An 8983-nucleotide genomic window follows, 5' to 3' on the forward strand; every position below is an offset into this window, starting at 1 on the left:
ATTGGCCGGGATTGCTCTCATGTGCGTTACGGGGCCTCGTTTCTCTCGCTCCGAATTCCCTGGAGCTGGCAAAACGCTCATTATAGTGTCGCCAAATATCGTCCGAACGTCACGAAACTTCCACACGCTTTTCCAGCACACATAGACCCCATCAAACGGTAGAAATTGGCCGGGATTGCTCTCATGTGCGTTACGGGGCCTCGTTTCTCTCGCTCCGAATTCCCTGAAGCTGGGAAATCGCAATTTTTTGTGTCGCCAAATATCGTACGAACGTCACGAACCGTCCACAGGCTTTTCCAGCAGATTTGCTCGTGCACCAAAAAAAGTCAAAATTTTTACACATAGACCCCATCAAACGGTAGAAATTGGCCGGGATTGCTCTCATGTGCGTTACGGGGCCTCGTTTCTCTCGCTCCGAATTCCCTGGAGCTGGCAAAACGCTCATTTTAGTGTCGCCAAATATCGTCCGAACGTCACGAAACTTCCACACGCTTTCCCAGCACACATAGACCCCATCAAACGGTAGAAATTGGCCGGGATTGCTCTCATGTGCGTTACGGGGCCTCGTTTCTCTCGCTCCGAATTCCCTGGAGCTGGCAAAACGCTCATTTTAGTGTCGCCAAATATCGTCCGAACGTCACGAAACTTCCACACGCTTTTCCCAGCACACATAGACCCCATCAAACGGTAGAAATTGGCCGGGATTGCTCTCATGTGCGTTACGGGGCCTCGTTTCTCTCGCTCCGAATTCCCTGGAGCTGGCAAAACGCTCATTATAGTGTCGCCAAATATCGTCCGAACGTCACGAAACTTCCACACGCTTTTCCAGCACACATAGACCCCATCAAACGGTAGAAATTGGCCGGGATTGCTCTCATGTGCGTTACGGGGCCTCGTTTCTCTCGCTCCGAATTCCCTGGAGCTGGCAAAACGCTCATTTTAGTGTCGCCAAATATCGTCCGAACGTCACGAAACTTCCACACGCTTTCCAGCAGATTTGCTCGTGCACCAAAAAAAGTCAAAATTTTTACACATAGACCCCATCAAACGGTAGAAATTGGCCGGGATTGCTCTCATGTGCGTTACGGGGCCTCGTTTCTCTCGCTCCGAATTCCCTGGAGCTGGCAAAACGCTCATTATAGTGTCGCCAAATATCGTCCGAACGTCACGAAACTTCCACACGCTTTTCCAGCACACATAGACCCCATCAAACGGTAGAAATTGGCCGGGATTGCTCTCATGTGCGTTACGGGGCCTCGTTTCTCTCGCTCCGAATTCCCTGGAGCTGGCAAAACGCTCATTATAGTGTCGCCAAATATCGTCCGAACGTCACGAAACTTCCACACGCTTTTCCCAGCACACATAGACCCCATCAAACGGTAGAAATTGGCCGGGATTGCTCTCATGTGCGTTACGGGGCCTCGTTTCTCTCGCTCCGAATTCCCTGGAGCTGGCAAAACGCTCATTTTAGTGTCGCCAAATATCGTCCGAACGTCACGAAACTTCCACACGCTTTCCCAGCAGATTTGCTCGTGCACCAAAAAAAGTCAAAATTTTTACACATAGACCCCATCAAACGGTAGAAATTGGCCGGGATTGCTCTCATGTGCGTTACGGGGCCTCGTTTCTCTCGCTCCGAATTCCCTGGAGCTGGCAAAACGCTCATTATAGTGTCGCCAAATATCGTCCGAACGTCACGAAACTTCCACACGCTTTTCCAGCACACATAGACCCCATCAAACGGTAGAAATTGGCCGGGATTGCTCTCATGTGCGTTACGGGGCCTCGTTTCTCTCGCTCCGAATTCCCTGGAGCTGGCAAAACGCTCATTATAGTGTCGCCAAATATCGTCCGAACGTCACGAAACTTCCACACGCTTTTCCAGCACACATAGACCCCATCAAACGGTAGAAATTGGCCGGGATTGCTCTCATGTGCGTTACGGGGCCTCGTTTCTCTCGCTCCGAATTCCCTGAAGCTGGGAAATCGCAATTTTTGTGTCGCCAAATATCGTACGAACGTCACGAACCGTCCACAGGCTTTTCCAGCAGATTTGCTCGTGCACCAAAAAAAGTCAAAATTTTTACACATAGACCCCATCAAACGGTAGAAATTGGCCGGGATTGCTCTCATGTGCGTTACGGGGCCTCGTTTCTCTCGCTCCGAATTCCCTGGAGCTGGCAAAACGCTCATTATAGTGTCGCCAAATATCGTCCGAACGTCACGAAACTTCCACACGCTTTTCCAGCACACATAGACCCCATCAAACGGTAGAAATTGGCCGGGATTGCTCTCATGTGCGTTACGGGGCCTCGTTTCTCTCGCTCCGAATTCCCTGGAGCTGGCAAAACGCTCATTATAGTGTCGCCAAATATCGTCCGAACGTCACGAAACTTCCACACGCTTTTCCAGCACACATAGACCCCATCAAACGGTAGAAATTGGCCGGGATTGCTCTCATGTGCGTTACGGGGCCTCGTTTCTCTCGCTCCGAATTCCCTGAAGCTGGGAAATCGCAATTTTTTGTGTCGCCAAATATCGTACGAACGTCACGAACCGTCCACAGGCTTTTCCAGCAGATTTGCTCGTGCACCAAAAAAAGTCAAAATTTTTACACATAGACCCCATCAAACGGTAGAAATTGGCCGGGATTGCTCTCATGTGCGTTACGGGGCCTCGTTTCTCTCGCTCCGAATTCCCTGGAGCTGGCAAAACGCTCATTTTAGTGTCGCCAAATATCGTCCGAACGTCACGAAACTTCCACACGCTTTTCCCAGCACACATAGACCCCATCAAACGGTAGAAATTGGCCGGGATTGCTCTCATGTGCGTTACGGGGCCTCGTTTCTCTCGCTCCGAATTCCCTGGAGCTGGCAAAACGCTCATTTTAGTGTCGCCAAATATCGTCCGAACGTCACGAAACTTCCACACGCTTTTCCCAGCACACATAGACCCCATCAAACGGTAGAAATTGGCCGGGATTGCTCTCATGTGCGTTACGGGGCCTCGTTTCTCTCGCTCCGAATTCCCTGGAGCTGGCAAAACGCTCATTATAGTGTCGCCAAATATCGTCCGAACGTCACGAAACTTCCACACGCTTTTCCAGCACACATAGACCCCATCAAACGGTAGAAATTGGCCGGGATTGCTCTCATGTGCGTTACGGGGCCTCGTTTCTCTCGCTCCGAATTCCCTGGAGCTGGCAAAACGCTCATTTTAGTGTCGCCAAATATCGTCCGAACGTCACGAAACTTCCACACGCTTTCCAGCAGATTTGCTCGTGCACCAAAAAAGTCAAAATTTTTACACATAGACCCCATCAAACGGTAGAAATTGGCCGGGATTGCTCTCATGTGCGTTACGGGGCCTCGTTTCTCTCGCTCCGAATTCCCTGGAGCTGGCAAAACGCTCATTATAGTGTCGCCAAATATCGTCCGAACGTCACGAAACTTCCACACGCTTTTCCCAGCACACATAGACCCCATCAAACGGTAGAAATTGGCCGGGATTGCTCTCATGTGCGTTACGGGGCCTCGTTTCTCTCGCTCCGAATTCCCTGGAGCTGGCAAAACGCTCATTATAGTGTCGCCAAATATCGTCCGAACGTCACGAAACTTCCACACGCTTTTCCCAGCACACATAGACCCCATCAAACGGTAGAAATTGGCCGGGATTGCTCTCATGTGCGTTACGGGGCCTCGTTTCTCTCGCTCCGAATTCCCTGAGCTGGGAAATCGCAATTTTTGTGTCGCCAAATATCGTACGAACGTCACGAACCGTCCACAGGCTTTTCCAGCAGATTTGCTCGTGCACCAAAAAAAGTCAAAATTTTTACACATAGACCCCATCAAACGGTAGAAATTGGCCGGGATTGCTCTCATGTGCGTTACGGGGCCTCGTTTCTCTCGCTCCGAATTCCCTGGAGCTGGCAAAACGCTCATTATAGTGTCGCCAAATATCGTCCGAACGTCACGAAACTTCCACACGCTTTTCCCAGCACACATAGACCCCATCAAACGGTAGAAATTGGCCGGGATTGCTCTCATGTGCGTTACGGGGCCTCGTTTCTCTCGCTCCGAATTCCCTGGAGCTGGCAAAACGCTCATTTAGTGTCGCCAAATATCGTCCGAACGTCACGAAACTTCCACACGCTTTTCCCAGCACACATAGACCCCATCAAACGGTAGAAATTGGCCGGGATTGCTCTCATGTGCGTTACGGGGCCTCGTTTCTCTCGCTCCGAATTCCCTGGAGCTGGCAAAACGCTCATTATAGTGTCGCCAAATATCGTCCGAACGTCACGAAACTTCCACACGCTTTTCCAGCACACATAGACCCCATCAAACGGTAGAAATTGGCCGGGATTGCTCTCATGTGCGTTACGGGGCCTCGTTTCTCTCGCTCCGAATTCCCTGGAGCTGGCAAAACGCTCATTATAGTGTCGCCAAATATCGTCCGAACGTCACGAAACTTCCACACGCTTTTCCAGCACACATAGACCCCATCAAACGGTAGAAATTGGCCGGGATTGCTCTCATGTGCGTTACGGGGCCTCGTTTCTCTCGCTCCGAATTCCCTGAAGCTGGAAATCGCAATTTTTGTGTCGCCAAATATCGTACGAACGTCACGAACCGTCCACAGGCTTTTCCAGCAGATTTGCTCGTGCACCAAAAAAAGTCAAAATTTTTACACATAGACCCCATCAAACGGTAGAAATTGGCCGGGATTGCTCTCATGTGCGTTACGGGGCCTCGTTTCTCTCGCTCCGAATTCCCTGGAGCTGGCAAAACGCTCATTATAGTGTCGCCAAATATCGTCCGAACGTCACGAAACTTCCACACGCTTTTCCAGCACACATAGACCCCATCAAACGGTAGAAATTGGCCGGGATTGCTCTCATGTGCGTTACGGGGCCTCGTTTCTCTCGCTCCGAATTCCCTGGAGCTGGCAAAACGCTCATTATAGTGTCGCCAAATATCGTCCGAACGTCACGAAACTTCCACACGCTTTTCCAGCACACATAGACCCCATCAAACGGTAGAAATTGGCCGGGATTGCTCTCATGTGCGTTACGGGGCCTCGTTTCTCTCGCTCCGAATTCCCTGGAGCTGGCAAAACGCTCATTTTAGTGTCGCCAAATATCGTCCGAACGTCACGAAACTTCCACACGCTTTCCAGCAGATTTGCTCGTGCACCAAAAAAGTCAAAATTTTTACACATAGACCCCATCAAACGGTAGAAATTGGCCGGGATTGCTCTCATGTGCGTTACGGGGCCTCGTTTCTCTCGCTCCGAATTCCCTGGAGCTGGCAAAACGCTCATTATAGTGTCGCCAAATATCGTCCGAACGTCACGAAACTTCCACACGCTTTTCCAGCACACATAGACCCCATCAAACGGTAGAAATTGGCCGGGATTGCTCTCATGTGCGTTACGGGGCCTCGTTTCTCTCGCTCCGAATTCCCTGAAGCTGGGAAATCGCAATTTTGTGTCGCCAAATATCGTACGAACGTCACGAACCGTCCACAGGCTTTTCCAGCAGATTTGCTCGTGCACCAAAAAAAGTCAAAATTTTTACACATAGACCCCATCAAACGGTAGAAATTGGCCGGGATTGCTCTCATGTGCGTTACGGGGCCTCGTTTCTCTCGCTCCGAATTCCCTGGAGCTGGCAAAACGCTCATTATAGTGTCGCCAAATATCGTCCGAACGTCACGAAACTTCCACACGCTTTTCCAGCACACATAGACCCCATCAAACGGTAGAAATTGGCCGGGATTGCTCTCATGTGCGTTACGGGGCCTCGTTTCTCTCGCTCCGAATTCCCTGGAGCTGGCAAAACGCTCATTATAGTGTCGCCAAATATCGTCCGAACGTCACGAAACTTCCACACGCTTTTCCAGCACACATAGACCCCATCAAACGGTAGAAATTGGCCGGGATTGCTCTCATGTGCGTTACGGGGCCTCGTTTCTCTCGCTCCGAATTCCCTGAAGCTGGGAAATCGCAATTTTTTGTGTCGCCAAATATCGTACGAACGTCACGAACCGTCCACAGGCTTTTCCAGCAGATTTGCTCGTGCACCAAAAAAAGTCAAAATTTTTACACATAGACCCCATCAAACGGTAGAAATTGGCCGGGATTGCTCTCATGTGCGTTACGGGGCCTCGTTTCTCTCGCTCCGAATTCCCTGGAGCTGGCAAAACGCTCATTTAGTGTCGCCAAATATCGTCCGAACGTCACGAAACTTCCACACGCTTTTCCCAGCACACATAGACCCCATCAAACGGTAGAAATTGGCCGGGATTGCTCTCATGTGCGTTACGGGGCCTCGTTTCTCTCGCTCCGAATTCCCTGGAGCTGGCAAAACGCTCATTATAGTGTCGCCAAATATCGTCCGAACGTCACGAAACTTCCACACGCTTTTCCCAGCACACATAGACCCCATCAAACGGTAGAAATTGGCCGGGATTGCTCTCATGTGCGTTACGGGGCCTCGTTTCTCTCGCTCCGAATTCCCTGGAGCTGGCAAAACGCTCATTATAGTGTCGCCAAATATCGTCCGAACGTCACGAAACTTCCACACGCTTTTCCAGCACACATAGACCCCATCAAACGGTAGAAATTGGCCGGGATTGCTCTCATGTGCGTTACGGGGCCTCGTTTCTCTCGCTCCGAATTCCCTGGAGCTGGCAAAACGCTCATTATAGTGTCGCCAAATATCGTCCGAACGTCACGAAACTTCCACACGCTTTTCCAGCACACATAGACCCCATCAAACGGTAGAAATTGGCCGGGATTGCTCTCATGTGCGTTACGGGGCCTCGTTTCTCTCGCTCCGAATTCCCTGAAGCTGGGAAATCGCAATTTTTTGTGTCGCCAAATATCGTACGAACGTCACGAACCGTCCACAGGCTTTTCCAGCAGATTTGCTCGTGCACCAAAAAAAGTCAAAATTTTTACACATAGACCCCATCAAACGGTAGAAATTGGCCGGGATTGCTCTCATGTGCGTTACGGGGCCTCGTTTCTCTCGCTCCGAATTCCCTGGAGCTGGCAAAACGCTCATTATAGTGTCGCCAAATATCGTCCGAACGTCACGAAACTTCCACACGCTTTTCCAGCACACATAGACCCCATCAAACGGTAGAAATTGGCCGGGATTGCTCTCATGTGCGTTACGGGGCCTCGTTTCTCTCGCTCCGAATTCCCTGGAGCTGGCAAAACGCTCATTATAGTGTCGCCAAATATCGTCCGAACGTCACGAAACTTCCACACGCTTTTCCAGCACACATAGACCCCATCAAACGGTAGAAATTGGCCGGGATTGCTCTCATGTGCGTTACGGGGCCTCGTTTCTCTCGCTCCGAATTCCCTGGAGCTGGCAAAACGCTCATTATAGTGTCGCCAAATATCGTCCGAACGTCACGAAACTTCCACACGCTTTTCCAGCACACATAGACCCCATCAAACGGTAGAAATTGGCCGGGATTGCTCTCATGTGCGTTACGGGGCCTCGTTTCTCTCGCTCCGAATTCCCTGCAGCTGGCAAAACGCTCATTATAGTGTCGCCAAATATCGTCCGAACGTCACGAAACTTCCACACGCTTTTCCAGCACACATAGACCCCATCAAACGGTAGAAATTGGCCGGGTTGCTCTCATGTGCGTTACGGGGCCTCGTTTCTCTCGCTCCGAATTCCCTGAAGCTGGGAAATCGCAATTTTTGTGTCGCCAAATATCGTACGAACGTCACGAACCGTCCACAGGCTTTTCCAGCAGATTTGCTCGTGCACCAAAAAAAGTCAAAATTTTTACACATAGACCCCATCAAACGGTAGAAATTGGCCGGGATTGCTCTCATGTGCGTTACGGGGCCTCGTTTCTCTCGCTCCGAATTCCCTGGAGCTGGCAAAACGCTCATTATAGTGTCGCCAAATATCGTCCGAACGTCACGAAACTTCCACACGCTTTTCCAGCACACATAGACCCCATCAAACGGTAGAAATTGGCCGGGATTGCTCTCATGTGCGTTACGGGGCCTCGTTTCTCTCGCTCCGAATTCCCTGGAGCTGGCAAAACGCTCATTATAGTGTCGCCAAATATCGTCCGAACGTCACGAAACTTCCACACGCTTTTCCAGCACACATAGACCCCATCAAACGGTAGAAATTGGCCGGGATTGCTCTCATGTGCGTTACGGGGCCTCGTTTCTCTCGCTCCGAATTCCCTGGAGCTGGCAAAACGCTCATTTTAGTGTCGCCAAATATCGTCCGAACGTCACGAAACTTCCACACGCTTTCCCAGCAGATTTGCTCGTGCACCAAAAAAAGTCAAAATTTTTACACATAGACCCCATCAAACGGTAGAAATTGGCCGGGATTGCTCTCATGTGCGTTACGGGGCCTCGTTTCTCTCGCTCCGAATTCCCTGGAGCTGGCAAAACGCTCATTTTAGTGTCGCCAAATATCGTCCGAACGTCACGAAACTTCCACACGCTTTTCCAGCACACATAAACCCCATCAAACGTAGAAATTGCCGGGATTGCTCTCATGTGCGTTACGGGGCCTCGTTTCTCTCGCTCCGAATTCCCTGGAGCTGGCAAAACGCTCATTAAGTGTCGCCAAATATCGTCGAACGTCACGAAACTTCCACATGCTCTTCCAGCACACATAGACCCCATCAAACGGTAGAAATTGGCCGGGATTGCTCTCATGTGCGTTACGGGGCCTCGTTTCTCTCGCTCCGAATTCCCTGAAGCTGGGAAATCGCAATTTTTGTGTCGCCAAATATCGTACGAACGTCACGAACCGTCCACAGGCTTTTCCAGCAGATTTGCTCGTGCACCAAAAAAAGTCAAAATTTTTACACATAGACCCCATCAAACGGTAGAAATTGGCCGGGATTGCTCTCATGTGCGTTACGGGGCCTCGTTTCTCTCGCTCCGAATTCCCTGGAGCTGGCAAAACGCTCATTATAGTGTC

This window comes from Callorhinchus milii, unplaced genomic scaffold, assembly GCF_018977255.1.
Source record: "Callorhinchus milii isolate IMCB2004 unplaced genomic scaffold, IMCB_Cmil_1.0 Scaffold218, whole genome shotgun sequence".
Lineage (NCBI taxonomy): Eukaryota > Metazoa > Chordata > Chondrichthyes > Chimaeriformes > Callorhinchidae > Callorhinchus > Callorhinchus milii.